The following is a 22,755-nucleotide window of genomic DNA, read 5'->3' as shown; positions in this document are numbered from 1 at the left end:
GAAGCTTGTGGTTCTAATACCAACAGAAGAGCAACATAGATTAATCAATTCAGTATGTTTAAACCAAACATAAGGAGAAAATTAAAAAAAAACCCATCATCAAGATTGGTAAAAAGACCATTGGAGCAAGCATAGTGTTCACATCCTATATTTTTACAGTATTAAGAAGAAAAAAAACATTACCCTAATTACAGATGTTGAAAAAACACCTTTCCAGACATGAGATGAAAACTTTTCCTTGTCTTAAAGCCTCTGGTGCTGCTCAGTCTTCTGGGCAGCAGGAAAGTTAACAGTAGCCTCACTTCTGCTTCTGCGGGAATGAGACAACACAGCTGACAACAAAGCCATACACAGCCTTGATATTAATAGCAGAAAGCTAAGACACCCAAGAAAACAATGCAGTTGCAAAGAGTTCTCTCCCCTCTTCCCAAGCTGTCATAAGAAAGCTGGGAGGAACAAACAAACAGACTTGTCTGTAAATACAAACAAAAATACTCTGCTTTTCAACACCTGTATTTAATTTCATTTCAACTGCCAACACTTATTAGTTTGGCTCTCTTAAATCATTAAATGAAAATCACAGAACAGCTGAAACTGGAAGGGACATCTGGAAGATGCCTGCCCCAACCCCCCCTACTCAAAGCATGTCAATGACAGCAAGTTGCTCAGGGCTGTGTCCAGCTGGTTTTGAGTTATTGCCAAGGATGGAGAATCCAAAACATTTTTTGGACCACCTGTTCTAGCAATCTATCACCCTTAACATAAAAAAACTCTCTTTTTTTCTGATGTTTAAATGGAATTTCCTGTATTACAATTTGTGCCCATTACTTCATGCACTATCAGTGGAAACTACGGAAAGCAGCCTGACTCCTCTTTATTCCACCCCGTTATTTACACACATAGGGTGCCCCCAGCATTCTTTTCTCCAGGATGAGCAATCCTAGCTTTCTCAGCTTCTCCTCCTAAGAGAAATTCTCCAGTCCCTTAGTCATCTTATTGGCCCTTTGTTGGACTCTCTCCAGTACGTCCATGTCTCTCTTGTACAGGGGAGCCCAGAAGCACACAGCACTTGAAGTGTGGCCTTACCAGTGGTGAGTAGGGGGAAAGGATCACCCCCCTGATCTGCTGGTAACTTTTTCTAATGTGCCCACAACACTTCTGGTCTTCTTTGTTGCAAGTGCACATTGATGGCTCATATACATCTTTCCCACCAGGACCCCCAGGTCCTTTTCTGCACTATCTTTTCAGCTAGCTGGACCCTACCACATACTGGAACCTGGAACTGTTCCTCCCCAGGATCACTAAATTTCTCTTTACTGGACTTCTGGAGGCTCCCATCAGACAATTCCTCTGTCAATGTCCCTCTGGATATCAGCACAGGCCTTTTTGGTCTATAAGTTCCTCCTGCAAGCTTGCTGAGGGTGTACCTCTGTGGGACCCCCAAGTCAGAAACGAGGTGTTAAACAGGATTGTCTCTGGTACTGAGCATCAGGGAACACTGCTAGTGACTGGCCACCAGCTTTTGAGCCACTTGTGAAGTTGTGCCACTGATGCCAACCCTTTAAGCCCATCAGGTCAGACAGTTTCCAGTTGCTTCCACTTTTCACCCACCCAGCAGGCACTTTATCAATTTGTTTATAAGGATGCTACAAGAGACCACACCAAAAAGCCTCACTGAACTCAAGATAAACAATGTTCACTGCTCTTCTCTCATCTACCCAGCCAATCTCATCACACAAGGTGGTTAAACATAATTTCTTCTCCATGTTATGCTGACTAATTCAAATCAATGTCTTGTCTTTCATATTTGCAAGTTATTCTAGCTCTTCATCTTCTCCAATCTAAGCTTTAGTTTTAGTTTTTTTCTTTTGATGTCTACAATACACTTACTAATAGTTGCACATCTACTAACGGAGATGTCCCTAAAACAACAATCTCACAGCACTGCTTAAACTGCTTATTCCAGCCAGGCACTGAAACAACAATGCTTCTTTTTTTCTCCACAAATGTAAGCTAGTAGCAATGTTGTTGCAGCTGTAATGGCCTAATGACCTCAGAGACCCACGGAAAACACCCTCCTCCCTGCCCCCAAATATACTCACTACTTACTACCATACCCGTAAGAAATTTTCTCTCCTTAAAACTGAATATTTTGTTAACAGCATCCTTTCTACACATTTAGGATAATAGCAATATTTTGTCAGGCTCTTGACAGAAATAACTTATTTTCTCAAATTTCCTGGCCTCCCTGAAAAAGAAACATGAAGAATGTCGGGGACCATCTTCTCCACATGTTTTTTTCTTAATTTATTCACCCTCTCTTCCCTTCAGAAGTGCAGTGAAGAAATATCAGGGCCCAAATTATGCTTAGGAAAGGTCCATCCTTACACTATGAAGAATGAAAGAAAGCACAGCACGAAACCCGCTGCATTCAAGTGATGGTGTACCTAGAAGCATCCTTCCGACCTCCACTAAAACTGCATCAAAAAATTTTTGTCAGCAGAGAAGCAATGCAATTTTCATAAATTCTGTCCACTTTTAAACAATTCCAGGTAATGGACAATCCAAGTAGCTGGCTTGGCTAAATGGTAGCTCAGCTCTGTAGGCACTACACTAATGACAGGCTACAGTTGTGGTTTTACACTGTATTATACATCCAACTAAGTGTTTCAAGCACACGCTGTGGCATTAAATGGAACTGGAAGAGCAGATTACAACATAAATCCTGTATTCTTTCACCAATTTAACGATGTACTGCCAAAAAAGGAGTCTCTTTTAAAAGCTATGTTGTACATCCAGCCAGGACAAGTCTACTACAGTTCTGGATAGACTACGGGCGATTGTCTGACAACCACTTCTGGGGTGCTAATGCTCTCTGCAGCCCTGTGATTGACTAAAATATTTTGAACAAATTTTGATTTGTTCAGAGCATATAATCAGATTATAACAATTACCACAATTTTCAAGCAGCTGATGCTCTAGACCAATGCTAGTTGACAGTACCCATTTAAAAATTCTTTCACACCCGTACAAAGTTAAATCAACTTGGCACTCTCTCTCTCTGGCAGACAATTGTCTACTTAAAAGTGTGAGCACTATTCATCCAAGTGAATTGCTGCATTAAGGGGGCAGTTGGCTGGCATGGGGAGGACCAGACTGATTGACAATGCCTCTTAGTCACAAAGAAGTTGCAGCAAGTTTCTAAAAACCAAAAAGCAGTCAGGACCGTGAATAGATGAAGCAGGCTGAAGACACAAAAGTACAGGATGTATCCAGGAAGATGCCGGTGCTTCAGTAAGCTTCCTAACTATGACTAATCTTAAAACAGTTCTTGTGTCTTGTTTTGTAAATTTAGCATTTCAAGTGTTTCATAGAATTTCAGTTTACTACTTAACCCCTTAACACCAGCTAAATATTGCAGTTATTTGGGGAGGGTTTTTTTTCCAAAGCTGAACAGCTAAGAGCTCTGTGAAGCTTCCTAGTGAGTGGATTTTATTTCACCTCTGAAATGTTAATAAAGAAATGCAGGGCAGCATCTAAGGGCCCATTCTCAAATTATTCTAAGAAGATTACAATACTCATCCCATCCCCCTTCCCCTTGTGAAATTTCAAAGAGTAAGTACAAGAAACCCATACAAAAAGTGCTTAGGTCATAATAATCACGCAGACAATCAAATTAATTAACGATTCCAACAGATACCAGAAGCACCAGAAGAAAACGTGATACACAAGAGCGCAAATGTTACATTTTATGAGAAGTATAGCAGAGTATTACATAGGTAATCACCACATTTGAGATCATTTGTCAAATATTATTTCTTCATAATTTGTATACAAAAAACAGATACCGTTGTGTAAAGCATTAGTGGAAGATGCCAAAGGCACTACTGTCTACTGTGGAACTCAATGGGATTACTCCAGACACCACCAGCAAACACATGAGATAACATCCTGTTCAATTTTCGGTGTAAATGAATTACCCACTTCTCACCCCAGCAAGACTACATGAAGACACTCAAGATGCCAGCCTGAGGCTGAAAATACAAACAAGGTTCCCCAAACCTCAAACAAGTTGTCATATAAAGCCTAGATTTAAACAGCAAATCAAACAGATTTCTTTCATCTACTTAAGGATAAACTCTTCAAAACTTTGCTCAATGTTTATCAACTGTTTTTCTCATAATCATTCTTATGCCACAAAAAAAGGTTCATAAAGAGATTCTAGTTTCTGTAAACTATTTGTAGTCAAGGTTAAGTGACATATTGTAATTCACTTGTCAGTGCAGTGAACTAATATAACCACAATCTAATTGAAAAAGGGCAAAAATCTTTTATTCAACTGCTAATTTAACCTAGCTGTTTGAGCTAAGAGATCCAATTTCACTGCCTGTTAAAGCAGGCAACACTTTTTTTGTCTTCGTTTTATACTCTAATGAAGTCTACTTCAATAGAATTGCCTCCATTTATCCCAGAGGACGATTTATCCTTTTGTGTACAGCTAATCCAGCTCTCCCTGAAGTCAAGGGGAATTTTGCACTTGACTTCAGTGTGAAAAAGGATCACATCCTAGAATAGCAATGCTAAAATATATGTGAATAAAAACAGGTTCAGATTTTCCAGTTCCTAATTAGCCAAAAAATACCCCAGACAAACAAACTATCTAAAACAAACCTTTTAAAATAATCTAATTTCCATTTCAGTTTAAAGCATATGAGAAGTTATTTAACATGGCCATGTTTTTAAAGAGAATGATCCTATTCAGATATTCTGACTGTAAAACTGTACTATCTGCATCTGCTTTGGCTTTTGATTTCAGGGGAACTCGAGGGAAAAGTAAAAATCCATCAAATCTAGGAAATATTTTAAGAGAAGCAACAGTTTAATGGCATGGTTTCCAAGCTGTAGAAATCCTGCAGCAGTAAGACTAGCAAATTTTTCAATTTTCCATCAAAGCAATCAGGGTTTCCTCAACAACTTCTTACTCTGTGATAAATAAACAGGCTCAGAAATCTTTGCAGGTTACTCTGCTGGCCTAAATGTGATTTGATTCCACCACATAAATTACCTGGTTACCTGGCTGCACTGTACTGCACATAATGCAGTAAACAATGTTTACTTCTAACTATTTGTGTAACAGCAAAAATAGAGTACAACAGACCTAAGAAGACCAATTAAGTCATACACAGACTGACCACATGTCATATATATAGTTATAATAGTAGGCTACCCTTCTGATGGCACTTTTTTAATATTTAAAGTGGAGAAATATTTTTTTTTTTAAACTGAAATTCCTAGAAAGACACAGATTTACTTTTAGGAAAACCTACACTGAATTTTAAAACATATTCAAACTATGTTGTTAAGTATCAAAACATTAAGCATATTTAAATCGCCAAATTGGCAGAGCTAATTCATAACCACCTGAAATCAGAATTTGAATACCCAAATACCTAAAGTAACAAACTGTTCCAACCCTCAATGTCATCCACATACTGGTTCACTTGAATCTTAGACACATTTAGGGATGACAAGGTTAAATGACAGAGGAGAGATTTTTTTTTTGTTTCTATTTTCAAAGAAAACAAAAACTTGGAAGTATGGGATCTATCCATTCTAATGTCTTAGAGGCTGTAGTGACCAAAATTATTCACGAACTAAAGCTAATATTCTCTTTTGTAAATATATCTATCAGATTTAAAGCAAAATGTGGTTTGCATTGGAATTATTGCCCTCTATATCCTTATCTAGGAAGCAACATATTAACCTGTACTTTAAAATGTAACACTGGTTATTTATGTGAATTTCAATCAGAATTTCCATTCAAATGCCACTGAACACACACCAGGAAGAAATAAAAATGTCTTACATAGAAATTGCACCATCACTGCTTAAATAATTATGTGTATAGCTTAAGAGAATTATTAAGACACTTTACTATTACATTAAACATACACACAGAAAATCCATGCCCCTGGCAAAAAGCTAACAGAATTAGTGTAAACCTAATATGTAGAGTCAATATATTTTACCGACTAGTAAGGCTCAACCTCTTTCTTTAGGAAAAGAACGAAGAAGCCCAAGTGTAAATCTGAGGTAAAACAGTAATTTAAAATAACCATATAAAATAAAGGTGTCATGCTTGTTAATGTAAATCATGTATTAACTTGGCTATGACTTCACCATGTATGCACAAGATTTAAATAGTATTCTGATGATATGTCAGACCTAAGCAAAAGGGAAGGGGAGGTAATCAAAGAGCCCTAGATTTCATAACCAATGCAAATGAATTCCAGAATATTTAAATACACCTACTATGCATGAGCAAGTCAAACGTTTCCAGGGAAATAATTTTTCATCTATAAACTAACACTTGTCTCATTTTACGTACATCATGATAGCCTGAATCAATCAGTTCTATGGTGTACAAGATAAGAAACAATTCCTAAAACGAAAAAGATTGATATCTTTAGCAAATTACATAATGTGCAATTATTCAGCAAGATATTTTGAAAGCTTATCACTTTAAATAGCCTCAATCACTATGATTTATGAATTGTTTTAAGTGTGTAGCTGTGCTTAAAATACAGTACAGAATTATACTTGAAAGTAAAAAATAAAAAGGTACCCATATTACTATTGCTTCCTAGCCATATACAGTTAGCATTTAATTTTTGTGTGATCTGAAGCTGAAAATTTTGTACTTGCATTTTGCTCTCTCACTCAGAACCACAGAAAAACAACAACAAAAGCAAAAAAACACCCCTTAAAACCCACCAAACAAATACATATAACCTTTTTTTCCCCACCAACTACAGAATGTTAATACTATGCCTACTTCTCAGGCTTGAGAAAACAAATATTACTCAAGAAAATTTCCCCAAATGACTAGCCGTAACATCTCAGGAATTATCCTTCTCTTTTTTTAATGGGTAATTGTTTTCAAAATGAATAGTATTTTGCTCTATGCTCTAAGAGCTCCTGAATAGAGTATTTAACTTTACTATGAAAATAGAATTCATCATGGCTGTCTACAGCGAGACTCATATACTCTTTTTCTCTCCCCAGTGAATGTTTTTCAGTTAGGTATAGATGAGCTGATGCGGCCAATGCTATTATAACCTTTAATCATCTATTAAACAAATATTAAACACCAGTATCAGCTAAACAAACCCATCCTCTCTTTGCTTTAAGGGCTTTGTCATTCTATAATGCAACTTATATTCTAAAATATATGGCAGGGGGAATCCCAAAAAAAACAGAACCGAAGAAAATACTTTGGCAAAAATCCCACATATCACATGTCTCAGAAGCCAGAGAGCACACTTGCATTTTAAGGAATTGCTTCTGGAAAAAACTGGAATACTTTTTATTTAGGACAGGCAGAATGAGAAATACCATCTGTTGCTCAAAGAACTCATTCTGAAAATTAGCCTCTAACTAAACTTACAATAATTTTTACTTGAGACATTCAGAATTTATCATGATATTTGCCTAGATAGACTTCTGGTCTGATTTATAACAAGTGCTCTTTTAGTAGGCTTCAGCTAAAGAACATGTGCATCAAAGAGAAGCTTTGTTCAGATTTAGGATCAAAAATGTTAAACTAAAGAAAACAACAAGTTTTCCATCCCCATCCAGTAAGAGACAGGCTTCTTTTAAGAATGATACACAAATCACCTGGGCCAGTCATCACACAGAGCAGAGAATGGTCTTTGCCTCGCAAAACTTATTTAAGTCTTGCATAAATTTGCATTAGGAAAAATGAAGAAAATTATCTGTGTTTTCATGCTCACCTGTCACTGAAGTAGGATTTTCTGTCAGGAGAGATTACCTACGAGCTCCTAAGATGCATTACTAAGTATGTTCACAGCTTCATCAGAGCATGGCTGCTAGTCTACACCTCCATGGAAATGTGCAGTATTTCAACTGAACTACCACAATCGGAGCTGGTCACAAACATTAAATACCAGGTATCAACAAAACACCAGAATTCGGAAAATGTTCCACTGGCATATTCTGTTTTCAGCTCAAGGTACCAGAAGAAGGACACAAGCCACTTGTTTTATTGTTTTATCACCATAAGCTTTCCTCCCATTTCATCTCACCCTTGCTTAGTCTTCACAAGAATATAAATGCCATGAATCTACGGATTCTTAAAATGTGAACTTTGCTACTAGGTTTGGTGCAGATCTGTGATTATTTAAGATGCTTGGAGACCCCTGTTTTATATAAATTTCAGACATAAATGTTACATTTACCTTTATGTTTCACACAGATTAAGTCTGATCAACTTCTAACTGAAGTACTACATATTTTTTCTGCTAATATTCTTCTGAAGACCTCAGTTTGTGAATCATTAATATAAGGTCTTAATCTCAAACTGCAGACTTCCAGAAAAACAGATCAAAAACAAGTCAAAGAAAGGACATACAAGAGAACTAAACAGATGTATGACTAATCGTGGTGATTTGGTTTTAACACCTTACAATAAAATACAGAACTTTTGTATTTATTTTTAAATTTCCTCCCTCAATCTCAGTTTTGATAATGTTTTCTTTACTCAGTTTGGCAAATAAATACTATTTTCAGATAAATGTGCAATTTACAAACAAGAATATTTTCTAGATGTTAATTCTATATTAATTTTTCAGTGAAAACCTTTTTAAAAACCTTAAAAGCATTGTTCATCTGTGAGGCACATGTTAAGCCTATTGAAAGGCCAGTTTTTATGAATTAGACCAGAAGCCCATCAAGCCCAAATACCTCTGATTCGGACAAGAGGTTCACCATGGGCCCCCACTGTCTGAAATGCTGGGCAATACTGGATGCTTAGAAGGGAGCCTAAGAATTAGGAAAGTCTGTGGCCATGCTGTCCTTGGTGCAGTCTTTTAGCTTCTGGAGTTTGGGGTACTATTACTGGCAAAATAAAGTATTTATGTTGAACAGGCTGAGCTGGTAAAAATCAACCAGAAACATGAAAAGTATGTAAAGAAAGAAAAGGACTTTGGAGGAATTTTCTTCTACTCTTCTGTGGTTAAAAGTGTCAGTCATGATTTTAGTTTCCATTAAAATGTTTCTGAAAAGGAAGAAGATACACATAACAACTGAGACCTGTTTTTTTCTGTCACACTTCAAGCATAAATATTAATGTTGTTATCTAACCATACTTAAAATAACTTATTAAAACTGGATTGTTCACTATTAATTTGTTTTAAGTCTCCCTTTCCTGGCTGACTGCCAAAACAGTTATAATGCTATACAATTGCAATACACAAGAGATCCATAGCACCCTCTAATTACTCTAAATACCTCGCACAAGCACTGCCTTTTCTTACAATTGTGAGGCCATTAGGTAGGGTTGAGAATCTCAGAACTTTTAGCCCAGATACTTTATTTCATTTCTGAAGTTTGTACGCACCATCAAAATGTTTGCCTGAACTATGGGCAAACATTTGGAACATGAACACCATCCTCCACTCTGACCCTTCTTTTCGACAGGGGCTGTCAGTCCTGGGAACCATACCTGAGGACTGACTGCATTTATACTCCATAATTCACAAAATGAATAAAATACTACTACTGCCTTGGGTTTGCAACACTACAGAGTGCTCTGAGCATGTGCAAAGGAACTTAACCCTACTAAATCAAACTCCTCCAATATGAAGACTGAGTTTAAACATGTGATTAATGCCACAAAAGCCTCCTGAAAGTTTCTCCAAAACAAATTTAAAGGCCGTGATCTACAAAGATTTACTGATGTGGGTGTGTTTACTCAACTTCACTGTCAATGGAACCAAACAAAGTTATTCATTCTTGTAAGCCTCATCTAGATAATCCTAAAATTTCAACTAAAAGGGTTCATCACTTCTGAAGAATCATTTCTTTCTCCCAGACTTCTCTAGACTTCTGGTGTGAAGAAAACCATAGAAACATCTTAAGCCATAGAAGTTTTTCATCTCCCTGAAGTGACAAGTTGAAAGACAAGTTATTTGATGTTCAGGATCACCAACAGAATTCAAAATTTACATAAACATTTAAGATACAGGTGTAGTCAATATTGATATTTATTAAAGTCTCATGTTACACTACTATACAAGTATTTCCCTTCCAAAAATACAAAGATAAAATACAGCCCGGTTAGCAAAAAAAGTTATCCAATTCCCTACTCAACAACACTCAAAGTGTTCAAGAGAAGCTAAAATACAAATTATTCCAGTCCAAGGTTTGACTTCCTCAGCATTCTCCAACCGTGCTCTATAACATTACCTAATATTGCAGACAAGAAAAATCAAAACAAAACCCCAGCCTTGGCCACAACAGTCAGAGCCTTAAAAGCTGTCTGTGATGATCTCTACAACAGTAGCCCACTGAGCTGTGAGGCTCGGATACCAGCCAGGGCTAGCCAGAAGTCCAGCTCGAAGGCTTGATTTCAGCTGTGCATGGCTTTGGTCCACTGACTTACAGGACACAGCATGAAACACAGTGCTCTATGCAGTGCCTATCCAAAATGACAACAGAGAACATTTCCTATCCTTTTTCCAGCTACCCTTTACATGTTCAAAGAATATGTGTTTAAAAGGAACAAAATTCATACATAAGTAATAGTGTTGACTTACTCAATTTCTGGCATTAAAGTTACTATCATCTTGATCTCTGATCCTGCAATCAGCCATGCATGTTAATGTTACCTAAGGGTGCAGCCCCTTCATTTCAATAACTGGCAATTACTTTGGTGCCAGTTTCTCTTTTGATGCACCAGCACCATCAAGGATAAATCCCCGTAACTGCAAAAGGCAGTAAGAACAATCTCTTATAATCTAAAATTAAACCTGTCCTACAATTAGTTGACCGCATCTTTTCAATATTACATTTTCCCTACTAAACTAAGCATACACATGGGAAGTTGTCTAGGTTTACCTTCAAAATCTGGCAATTGGTGATACAATCTGGAACCCTACAGCTCTAATAATTGGTGTGAATGCAGCCAGGGACTAGTGATTGAAGGAAGTTCCCATATGGCAATCGTAAAGCAGTATTTAAAAAAATTATAAAAAATATTATCACATCATAAAATCCATCAGTATATAACAGCCTCCGACTGGCACTCTCAAGGTGAACAGAAATTAAATAAATCCTGAGACTAAGTTACCTACTCATACTTGGAGGTGGCTCCTCCAAGACAAAAACTAACCCATTCTGTTGCGGTAGTTAGAGAAACTGCAGTTCTTCCTCACAGATCAATCTATTCCATTAACAGGCACAGGACTTTCAGTACTAGAAGCCTGAAACCTTTCAGGAGGACCTCACAGAAACCACAGGCTGTGTACATATGCACAGAACGTGTCCTACCTGAAAATGGCTGCTTGATGCAACACAGCAGAATAAGGACGCGTTGTGTTAGTACTGACACCAATTTTTAAATTAACATCAAGGTACCTCGCTCAAACTGTGATCAAACTATGTGGCAAAACAGCTGGATGCAACTAGGGGATATGAATGAAAGAACATTTTTCTTGTAACTAATTTTTTGAACACAAGGAATTATCTATTGAAAATGTACAGCTTTTGTCCGCAGGTAGTGCATATGGAAAAGTAAAACCATGCAGCCAGGTTGTTCAAAAAGTAAACTTTGACCACATAATCTGACGTGTGCTACACTGCAGGCTTTTGCATCGCTGTCACATGATGGCCATGATTTATCAGACTGAACAGAGCGACAATTTCGCTCTTCAGGGGCTGCAGAAGTGCACAAAGCTCAAAATAAAGAGCATTTCTTTGGTGCAGAAGACTAGTTCTCTGCTCTGTTGCATGAATATTGATAAAAACCCCTATAATGTGAAGTTTTTCAGTAATTCTGCTACACAGTATGCAGCACACCAAAAATGTATTATTTTCCCTGCTATTTCGAAATAATGCAGCAATTTAAGTATACTTTCAATTCCACTCATTTGTTTTGTACCCAAAGAACGGTTGTTGAGTAACAAGTATTTCTTTGAAAATCTCTCACTGTAATACAAAATACAGATTAAAGCTACCTTGGGTTCACCAGTTTCATTCCAGATAGAATGGTACCAGGGTTCAGTTATTAAATAACTATTGAAAACTGAACCAGTAGCTCTGCAAGCAGCAAAAACAGGGAGGCCCCATTTCCTGCAGCAATTTCCAGCTTGAGGTAAGCGTTGCCATGAACTCTCTGGTGTGCAGGTTAAAAGCACCGTTCTACCCAGCTTCCTTACTTCCAGAAATTTTGTAGCAACAGCCCACCTGGGAGACCTCTGCTGCCAAATTTATTTGAACACTTCTAAAAGCCAAAAGAGTTATTAGAGGGACTGAAGGCACAGAGAAATTATAGCTTTATTTGAGCTGCACCTGTTAAAGGAATCAAGCTAACAAAGCACATGGAATAATTAATTACTGGCAATTGCTGCTACTAACTACTGCCACACCTGGTACACAGGATCTTTTTCTTCGAAATTCAGCAGGAGCACAGTGCCCATGCTGCTGTCCCTGTTGCAATCACAGATGCTACCTTGTCCCAAAATTAACCACAACACCCTGGCTGTGCAGAACACACACCAAGTCTCCACTCTATGCTTACGCTCACTAGGAACCTCCTACAACTGAATTTACAGATACACAACATAAATAAGAGTGGAAGTGCAAGGTTTTGTTGTTTGGAAAGGAAACATTCTTACTTCTGCGAAGCCAACAAAAACATGGTTATGGCTGGGCTATACCTACAAACAGAGGTACTGCAAAGGTAACTGACAAGGCAATTCTATCCATCTTCAACACTTACTTTCCAAAAAGGAAAGAAAAAGACTCTGAAGTAAACTTTTGTATCTGCTTTCTGACTTAAGATCAATTTCATTTGCAAAACTTGCCTGAAATATCACTCAGTTATCTATGAATTAAATTAAGTGAAAACCAATACACTTTCTTTGTCAACACACTCCAAGCTTCAAGACTGGTTTTGGAACATTCTGCCACTTTAGGTAAATCCAAAGATCTAATTTTTAATTAATGACTGGCCTCTGCCTAGGGTTAAATCCAGCAGGTACATCTGAATACACCTTTATTATACGAGCTTCAGAAATATTTCTGTCCTAGTTTCCCCAGTGCCAAGTGGACCATACCCACATGCATACAAGACACACAGAAGCCCATATATTAATAAAATAAATAACTGCATCATAAACTTCACATATTTGTAAAAATGAAAATTGGAGAAGTCACACTAGCCCTTGGTCTGAGCACACAACTTTAAGCACATAAAGCCTGCGGGTCCACAGAGAGCAGAAAGTTATGTGCAGACTCCGCAGGAACAGGGGCCTGTGTGTGCCCAACACATTTTTTTCCTTAAAACTGTAAGGAAGACAAGAAGCCCTGATGAAGTGTGATGATTGAACATTTAAATTAATGACTCAGAAATGTACGGCGGTCATGTTCCAGGCTCGATAATAGGATATAAACCAGAACAGTGGAGCGGGGGGAAGAAAAATTAATAGAATATAAAACCACGCAGGCCAAGCTACGGGCGACTCCTGAGTTTTGCCCTTTTACATCCTCCGGCCCCGCGCCGGGAGCGGAGCCGGGAGCGGCTCACGCCGAGCACCAGCCCGGGCGGTGCGCGCCGCCTCCGCCGGGGGACGAGCAGCGCCCGGGGCAGGGGCCGGGAGGGGGCCCGGCCAAGGAGGGGTCACGGCCCTCCCCCGCTAAACTTGCTCCCGCAGCCCGCCCAGCCCAGCGCGGCTCCCGCCCGCCCGACCCCTCGGCCCCGCGGGCAGGGGCTCGGGCCCGGCAGAAAGTTGCCGAGAAAGTTTCTGCAGAGAAGGGCCCGGGGTGCGGGACGCCCCCCGGCCCCGGGGCGCGGCGGCGGGGCGAGGCCGGGGGCGGGCGGCCGGGGCCTAGCGCCTCCATCGCCGCCGCCATCGCGGCCGCCGCTCCCGTGGGGCGGCGGAGCGGGGACGCGGCCGGGGCCTCACCTGCCTCTCCTCGGCGTGGCGGGTGGGAGAAGGAGGGGGGGAGGGAAGGAAGCGGGGGCCCCCCCGCTCCTCCCGGAGCCGCGGCGACCCGGGGAGGGAAGCGGGGAGGAGGGGAAGGGAGGAGGGACGAGGAGGAGGGCGCCGAGCGCTCCGGTGCGTGCGGGGAGCTGGAGCCTCGCTGCGGGAGGAGGAGGAGGAGACTCCCCGCCCCTATGGCCGGGATCTCCGGTGGGCACCGCGGCCCCTCCCCCGCACCGCGTTTCCCTCCATGCGCTCCGGGTCGGGATCGCCGCGCCTCCCGGCCGGGGCAGCGCCTCCGCGGCCGAACCGGAGGCCGCGGGGAGGAGCCGGGCGGCCCCCGCGGAGCCGGGCTGGCGGCGGCGGTCCCTCCTCCGCGCCGCCGCGCACCGAGACAACATGGTGGAGACGTGCGGCGCGGCGCGGGGGCGGCGGGAGGGAGCCGGGGCTTGCCCTGCCCCCCGCTCGCCCGAGGGCGGCCGCCTACTCCCGGCCGTGGGTCGCGGGGACCCCGGTCGGGGTAGATCCTCCCGCCGTGCTGTGCCGTGCCGGGCCGGGCCGGTGAGCCTCTCTTGCCAGAGAAGCTGAACGCGAGAGATTCCGGCAGCGGAGCCCTTCGGCGTGGTGCGGGAGAAGCAAACAAAATAACTTTTAAAACTCCTCGCCTAGGCATCTTCAGGTGGGCCACGGCTTAGGCTCGGTACGTTTAGTTTCCTGTGGGTGAAGCAGAAGCAAGGCGGCTCTCCGGCAGTGCGGGTGCTGCAGCGGCCGGCCGGCAGCTCGGGAATGCCCAGGGCGGCGCCGCGGAACAGACCGGTCGCAGAACACCGAGCAAAGAACGAGCCTGTAAATTACGCATCAGTAACTCCGGGGAATTCCACGTTACGGGTTTCCTTCCCACTCATCGCCGTTCCTTAAGTCAGTGTTTCGTATTTTAAGAAATAAAAACTTGGATTTGTGTCAAGGTGGGCTTCCTGGAGAAAGGTGGTTCAAATGCATCTAGCCTTCAGAACTGCAGACTGCAGGAAAGAGTGAAAGAACATTTAAAAAATGAACCTAAAAAGCCAAAGTTTATGTGGGCAAATTGTCATTTCTCATTCAGCATTATCTTTTATTGTTTCCAGCTCTTTAGTAGTTAAATTTATATCTCTCCCCGCTTTATTTTCTTTAAAGGCTGATCAGAAAACAGTAGTTGTGTTGATCACTAATGATAACCTAATATAGTTTGTTCTTAAGAAAAAGAATTGAGTCAGGATGTCCAGTTTATTTTGCAGGCAATGCTGCAGAGTAAAGCCATTTGTGCTTTTTAATTTCAGATAAAGAAAATACATGTATTTGCTTTTAGAGGACCATAGATACATTTAAACTGTTAACAGAGTACAAAAAAACCAAAAGTGTTCTAGATTTGGAGACTCAATAACATAAATTGTTCTCATGTGACCCTCTTAGGGTCTTGGAATTCATCATATTCTGTTCAGTCTGAAATCTAACTCACATTATATAGAATTGATTTTTAATTTAAACAGCAATTTTAAGTTTTAAAAATTGACCTTGGCAATGAATTACTTAACAGTTTGCAGATTGGTTGAAGCTCTAAGTCGGTTATGACTTCAAAACTCCAACTGGGCTTATGGTAGTCTTGAGTGAAAGCAAAGTTTGAACTCCAGTATCATTTGTGGGGTTTTGTATACACAGGCAAGTGTTGCTGATTGGTTAATTTTACAGCACAATGGTAAAACTTGCATATCTGAAAAACATGAGACTTAGTTGTGTTATCATCTTCATGATGTTTTAAAATTACCCACTTAAGCAATTTTGCAGCATTGGGCTAGAGCTTCATCGTTAGAGACACACTGGCTCTTGCCAGCTGTCGCTGTAATTTGACGTCTGGGTTTCAGGTTCGGTGTTGATGGATGGGATTATACAGTAGTCCTTTCTCACGGCACCTGGCAATGCCCGTGTGGTACCGAAAGGTTTGTTGGGATTCTCAGTTCATCACACCGCTCCTGTTGCTTTCTGTCGTGAAGATCAATGTAAGAAATTATTTGGTGAGGTTTTGAAAGGCTGAGCTATGAACTGTGTCCTCAGTTCACTGTCTTATGTGTATGTGTACTATTAGCTGCCACAGAGAGTACTGGGGCTGCACCAGTGATTGACTCGGTCGGTAGTGGAGAGACTGTCACGCTTAATTTTAAGCACAGCGTGATTAAAATAGCAGAGCAGTTGGGGAGAAGACGAGCTGACCAGTCCCATAGCTGAGAGCAAGCTCAGACTCACACCATATGGGTGTGAAAGAATAGATGAGGGTTTGAGTCGGGAGTCTTGGAGGCTAGACATGGTTTCATTGCAGTGGAAAAATTGGCTGCTTCTTAAATTGTCATGCACTTGTCACTGATAGTCTGAGTGTTCCTTAGAGTATTCCTTTTATAACGAAGTGTTCAACAAGTGACTTAAAATGATCAAAACTGTTGTAGTTCAGCCTGATTAATCCTGCACAGGATGGGACTTGGAGTGTCATTGCCACTTTTTGCCTGCCAGTCAGGCAGTCTGCCACATGATACCTGGCTAAAGCTCCCTTTCTGTGGCTGTTCCTGAGTGGGCTCTCAAATATGTTGCAATGCAGGTGGATTGATACTGCTTGGTATTCACTCAGAATGAGTGGATCAGCCAAAACTACCACAAGTCAGGCAAGGCCAGTGCCTACTTCTAGGAATTTCCCCTCTCTTTCATTCTTTTGTTTTAAATTAATTTTTTTGACCTTGTGGGAGAAGGAGGAGGGAGGAGCTGCCCTCAAATGCTTTAGCATGACTGGAGTATAGTGTAAGAAGCTACTGATGCAGGGGTTCATTGCTGCCATTTGCTGAACACAGTTTGCCAAATCAAATAGCCCATCAGACAGGCTCAGCATTCACTAACTCTTTTGTTTGTTGCATGGTTGGCTGGGGTTAACTTAATCTTGAAGATTTATGCAAATAGCTGATGTTTAGGAAGGCATTCTCTATGTACTATCTTTGGAAATTCTCATATATTTGAACTTTCTAAAATGGTAATTTATACTTACACAATCCTTAATGTGTTTGAGTAATTTGAAAAAATCCCCAAAAATGTATGATAGAGTCAAGGACATATTATGCTAAATAAAGTATATTTTGGGTGACATGGAGAAATACAGGTGTAGGAGCAGAAAGAAGGAGGAACAGAGGAATAGAGATGGAGACAGGCAGACTAAAATATTTCAAACACTGATGTGGGTTCAGTGGTTTGTAATTGGGGCATACAGGACTTGCATCCTGATATATTGAGGGAGATGGACAGATTGATTCTCTGAAGAGTTTTGCCAGTACATGCCAAAAGTTAATCTATGGTACATGTGGTAGTAACCTGAAAATATCAACACATTCTTGAAAACACTTGGTGGGATTGATTTCTAACAATTCAGAGGTAAATTAAAAAAACATTACAGTGGTTTATGGACAAATAATTTTTTCTTTTGAAAGGAATAAAAAAAATTCTGGACCTAAATTAATTCCCTCTTTTTGAGGAATAACTGAGGTAGTCAAGGCCTCATCCTAGCTATTGCTCTTGGAAAGTGTGGAAAACAATGGTATTTTATAGCAGTACCTCCCAAAATTCATGTGCAAAGTTCCCATTGTTCATTGTACTGTGTGATCATACTACAAAAAAGCAGTTCATCTTGGAAGTAGTATTAGTCACTTGCTTATTTTGAAGCTCTTGGATCATTATTTTAAGAACATGGTGTTTAGCAAAACATAGATATTTCTTTTTAATCCCAAATACATTTCTTTTGAATCTGAATATTCTAAGCATTAGTCGAATAAGTGCATAGTTTTTGTGATGTTAATTTCTATTTAATATTCCAGAAGCTATTAATAAAATCATTGATGTTTAAAACTGAAACATCTTCCTTGGATATAATGCAAATTGCATCCCAGTATAGTAGTTCAGTAAGGAAACGGAGTGCTAAGTCACTGTCTGGTTGATCTGTAATTATTTCCTATTCTGAAGCAAGTATCCTATTTTAGCCTCATGTTAAACTTGTCCCATTTTGCCTTAAAATGTATCTGCATCTCCAAATGGCCAGATCTTTGTGTTTGATGCTCACATCTATTTGCGAGATTAAATATTCTGTTCTTTCTCAAATATCACTTCTGTTTGATCTTGCATAGCATGTCTAATTATTTATGTATATTATACTTCTAGCAAGTATGTGGAGGGTTCTTTTTGAAAAACATTGCTTCAAATATTGTTTTTTGAACTTACTAGAAGTTATGCTTAAAAGCATGTTAGAGTTCAAAAACCCTGTCTTCCCAAACCCGTTGCTATTTACATTTGTGTCACATCCAGTTACATCAGACACACTGGATTACATTGTATAATGAAAGCCGTATTGCTGTACTCTAATCTTTATCTCTTTATATCGGATCTCCTTTGAATTGCACATGAGTATTGCTTATGGTTACTTAAAATAACTACTGCTTTTGTTTCAAGGGCAGTGCTATATATGATGAACACTTAGCACTCAACCCTGCTTGGGCAGCAACTTCACATCCTGTGTCTTTGGTTCTTGCATGATTTAATTGGGAAGATTGCACACATTCTTTTTTTATTTTTTCATTTAAATTTCATAGTTGAAGAATCTGAAACCTGTGAAATCATACATGTTCAGAAAAAAATAATATATTTACCTGTGCAACTGTGCAGATAATTCTGAGAGATTTGGAATGTATGCCTTCCTCCTCACAAAGCAGGTTATATACTCTTAGGGAGAGTGGAAAAGGACAAAGAGTAGGAGGAAAATAAGTTTGTGCACTAAAGCTGACCTGAACTGGAGTTGGTTCTGACATCACTGCCAGAGTAATTCATAGCCTTTAAGAGACTTCTGACCTCATTTGATAGGCAGTACAAAGAAGCAATTTCTGCTGGCTTTGGGAGACTTGCACATGTACATACTGGTTATATGTATTTTATTTTTCTTTAAGTGATTACCTAAGACATTATTCTGCAAGTAATGCTTAATAATGTTAGTAGCTGCAGAATCCAAGTTAGAATGGCATTTAGGGAGCACTGGAAGGGGATTCTGCATCAAAATTTCCTCTTTTCCAGGGTATCCTGAATTTTTACTGTTGAACACACATGCTGTTGTGGTGCTTTTATATATGACTTCATACAACAAAGCAAAGTGAAACAGACTTAAAAAAAAAAGAAATCTTACTCTCCTATCCTATCTTACTATCCTATTTAGAAGTTAAACCTTTTTTAGAACTCTGTATGGTCTTTTCCTCTCAGCTACCATCTTGCTTAAAGATGAACAAATTCCTCAGGCTGTGTGAGTGGCCTTTTTTATACTTTGATGCTTAACAGATCTTTTGAATTTTCTGTGACACATTGTTTTTCCTGCCCTATTGTTTTGAGGATAATTGTTAGTCACAACCTTGAGGATGAGAAAGCCTTCCTCCTTTATTTAGCTATGAATGTGATTAAATTTATTACTTTGGGAATAGTTCCAGGAGCAAAATCATCCCCTCAGTCTGTGATGTCAAACAAATCCTTAGAATGGAGCTTGGATCAGGATGGGGCTGTTCACCATTAGAGGTGGACATAACTGCTGTGCACCATTTAGAGATCTGAGAAAACTGGGCATCTGTCAGCTATGTGGCCTTGTTTTCTCCACATGCCCTCTATTTCTACTGTTTTCCTCATGACTTTGTCTCATCACCATTCCTTCAGGTGGAGGTTACAGTCCCCTCAGGTCTGCTGGCATAACTATAACTGTATTTTTTTCCTATAGTTTTCATCTCTGCCAACATGATCTTAGTTTACATCTCCTAATAGTTTTCTGCAAACCAAGAACATGTTGAGGCAATTAGGGAATTATATATACACATTGTTGTGCTCATTGGCATGAGGAAAGAGGTAATAACATAGGGACCCCAGTGACTTCTTATCCCACCTATAACCAGAATGGTCTGAATTTTCTGAAATTTCTGAATTTAGGAAAATCCAGTGTGATTGCATTAGTAGATGAAGAGAGAGCAGTGTTGGTGGGGAATAGGGAAGACTAGAAGGTTCTGTTTTCCTGATGTTTAACTGTTCCACGGTTCTGCATAGGTGTTTTTCAGTTCCCACCTTACTTCAGGTAAATATCCTTTGGTTTGCTTATCACTCTCTGCTGTGTTCCCTTGAAACAGCCACAGTCTCTTCCATTCCTCCCTGAGAATCTCTGTCGGGGCTGAATGAGGGAGTCATGGAGCCAGCTGAGGAAACAGCTACTCAAGAGGCTGCACTTGCAGAAAGCTTGATTCTTAACATCTGAAAAAGACATGAAGAGATGGAAGAAGTCTAGATTTATTAAAAGAAGAGTTTGTATCATTTCCTTGTTGTTAATTGTTATTAGTGAGTGTGAGAGTTTTCAGTTGCCTAAAACCACTCAGGTTCCGCTTTTTCTAGGCAAAGATTGTTCTTGGCAATTGCCTGCCTCACTGCTCTGACACCTGCAAAGTGAAAATCTGCTGCTTTCTCATGTTAGAAGGAAGCAACTTTGCCAGCTAAGTTGCAGAGCAGCACCTCTGCTTCCAGACTGGACACAGCCCTTTGAAATGTCTTTAGTCTCCCATGCAGATGTCAGGGATGTGCATTTTGCAGTAGATGTTCATAGTACATCCATATCTGACCCAAAGGTAAGTAAGCCTCTGCACAGTCTCACTTCTCATGTAGAGTCTTGGTAGATCTAAGGTGAGTTCTCTAAAAACTATCTGCATTTCCTCTTACAAGCCAAGGAGGTTGGAAGTGCTCTGTTCAAAGGCTTCCAAGGCTAAGCCAGCATTTCTTTACAATTAGATAGGAACACAGAGCTGGAACAGACCTCCCACCATTCAACAACTATTGTGGGAAAATGTTAGCAGCTCTAGCCTTCTCCACTCCTATCTCAAAAAGAAAAAAAAAATACAGGAATTAATAAAGAAGGAAAACTACTTCTGAGATACTCTTTGTTCTGCAGGCTCCTGATTTGTCTTGATGTTTTATCACTGTGCTTTTTTGGGCATCTGGCTTTCAGGAGAAAAAAAGGGAGCATAACAGAAGCAAACCTGAGCCTGCCTTCATGAGCACTGAAGCTGGTGATGGTACGTCACAGCCGCCCAGAACGTTTTTGTTCATATTCTTCAAAAGAAAAAAGAAAAGACTGCTATAAAGGTTCAGAAGAACTGCTATGAATTGAGAATTGCAAGCTACAGAAATGACAAATTTATTTAGAGAGATTCTACCAACATATATTTATATAAATTTTGAATTATTCTAAGAAAGGCAGCTGGCAAATAGTCTTTCCCCCCCTCTGTTTCTTTGAATATGCAAGTAATTATCCTGTTGTTTCAGATAACTGTAAAAATTTGGAGGGAATGTAAAAATATTTGCTTTTTCTTCCCCCCCACAAAGTAACATCATATTCCACTATAGTCTTTTGTTTCATATGTTTCATTAAACAGTTTCTTGAAGCCAGATACCATTGCATGTTGGTATTTCATTTCTCATGGAATAAGTTGTAAATGATGGGATAAAACGATACATTTAATTCTCATAGTGGATGATGCTAGTTATTAGTATGCAGGAAAATGTAGCTAAATGAAAGAAGAAAAAATACCAGCTAAACAAATGTACATGACATTAAGGATTACATTAGGGGTCACATGCTGTTTCTTTCTGCTTATTTTTCCTTTCACTTTTGCTTTTCCAAAGCACAAGGAATTTCCTACTCCTCTTTCCTTCAAAATGGAGCCTATTGAAAATTAGACTGTATGTTCAAAATTGTTCCACATTTTTGCTTTTGTTTTCTAATCGGGAAGAAAAACAAAGCACAGAACATTCCAAAGTATTTTGGTTTTAAAATGTGGGCTTGGACATCTTTGATGCATTATCATAACAGCTAGAAGGGATATTTTTGTTCTTGATGGAAAATGCAGTCCATTCAGGAACTCCAGATGATGGGGGGGAAATAGGGGACCTAAACCATGACAAACTCATGATGAGTGTTGACAAACCATCCTGAAGCCAAACGTTTAGATTTTTTTGGACAGTTCAAAACATTTTGGGTTCTCTTTTTATTTTCCCAAAGGGACATGACATTGTTTTGACACAACCAACTTTTTCCTGTGGAAAAAATATTACAGAAAACACTTTTCTATTTAAAACCGTGAACAGAAAATTCTGGACCAGCAATAGAGAGAAATAATCAATCCAAAACCAAGTGCATTTGAAAATGTCCTCTCAGGAGAATCTTATGACTGCTCCAACCTAGCAATAAGAATTTTATTTGAAGGTAAGTTTATTTCCTAGACAACAAACATAACCTCATGAAATACATGTGGCATAACTTGGTGTGTTCAGTTCAAAATACGATGTTTCACGGACTTGCTTGAGAACTGTAAAAATGTGAAAGAGCTCTGGTAGAAGGCTTGGGCCTTTTGACATGAAACATCACATCTGAGATTTCACAACTGTTTTCCTAGGACTGGACATTTTTAAAAAACTGAAAACTGCTTTTTTTAAAAACAAAAGTCTAAATCCACAAAGCAAAAATTTGTATGTTTAAAAACATACTTTTAGCTTTAAAAACATGTAGCTAAATTAATAATTTTTTAATGTTCAAAGGCACACTCTTACATTTGTTTTTAAAAAATGGGCACAAGCATTTTTTTCACAACAGCAAAGTATTTTAAGGAAATATAAGGGTTGCCAT

The 22,755-nt window shown here is 39.7% G+C and overlaps 1 protein-coding gene across 3 annotated transcripts in view; it reads right to left on the bottom strand.

Moving 5' to 3' along the window:
- YES1 (YES proto-oncogene 1, Src family tyrosine kinase) overlaps window positions 1-14,691 on the bottom strand; it is a 49,624-nt gene extending 34,933 nt beyond the window's left edge. Inside the window, exon 1 of one of the 3 annotated variants that reach the window (XM_085571986.1) lies at window positions 14,669-14,691. The gene's annotated coding sequence lies outside the window, so the exon portion shown is untranslated. Of the gene's footprint in view, window positions 1-183; window positions 315-13,985; window positions 14,310-14,668 lie in introns of those variants that run through there. The other 2 variants (XM_021551570.4, XM_085571985.1) reach the window with 2 other exon arrangements.
- Window positions 14,692-22,755: the final 8,064 nt, after the last annotated feature.

The sequence above is a fragment of the Lonchura striata genome, chromosome 2 (assembly GCF_050655825.1).
Source record: "Lonchura striata isolate lonStrDom1 chromosome 2, ASM5065582v1, whole genome shotgun sequence".
Taxonomy (NCBI): domain Eukaryota; kingdom Metazoa; phylum Chordata; class Aves; order Passeriformes; family Estrildidae; genus Lonchura; species Lonchura striata.
The sequence above is the reverse complement of the archived record's forward strand: the minus strand, read 5'-3'. Positions and strand labels throughout refer to the sequence as shown.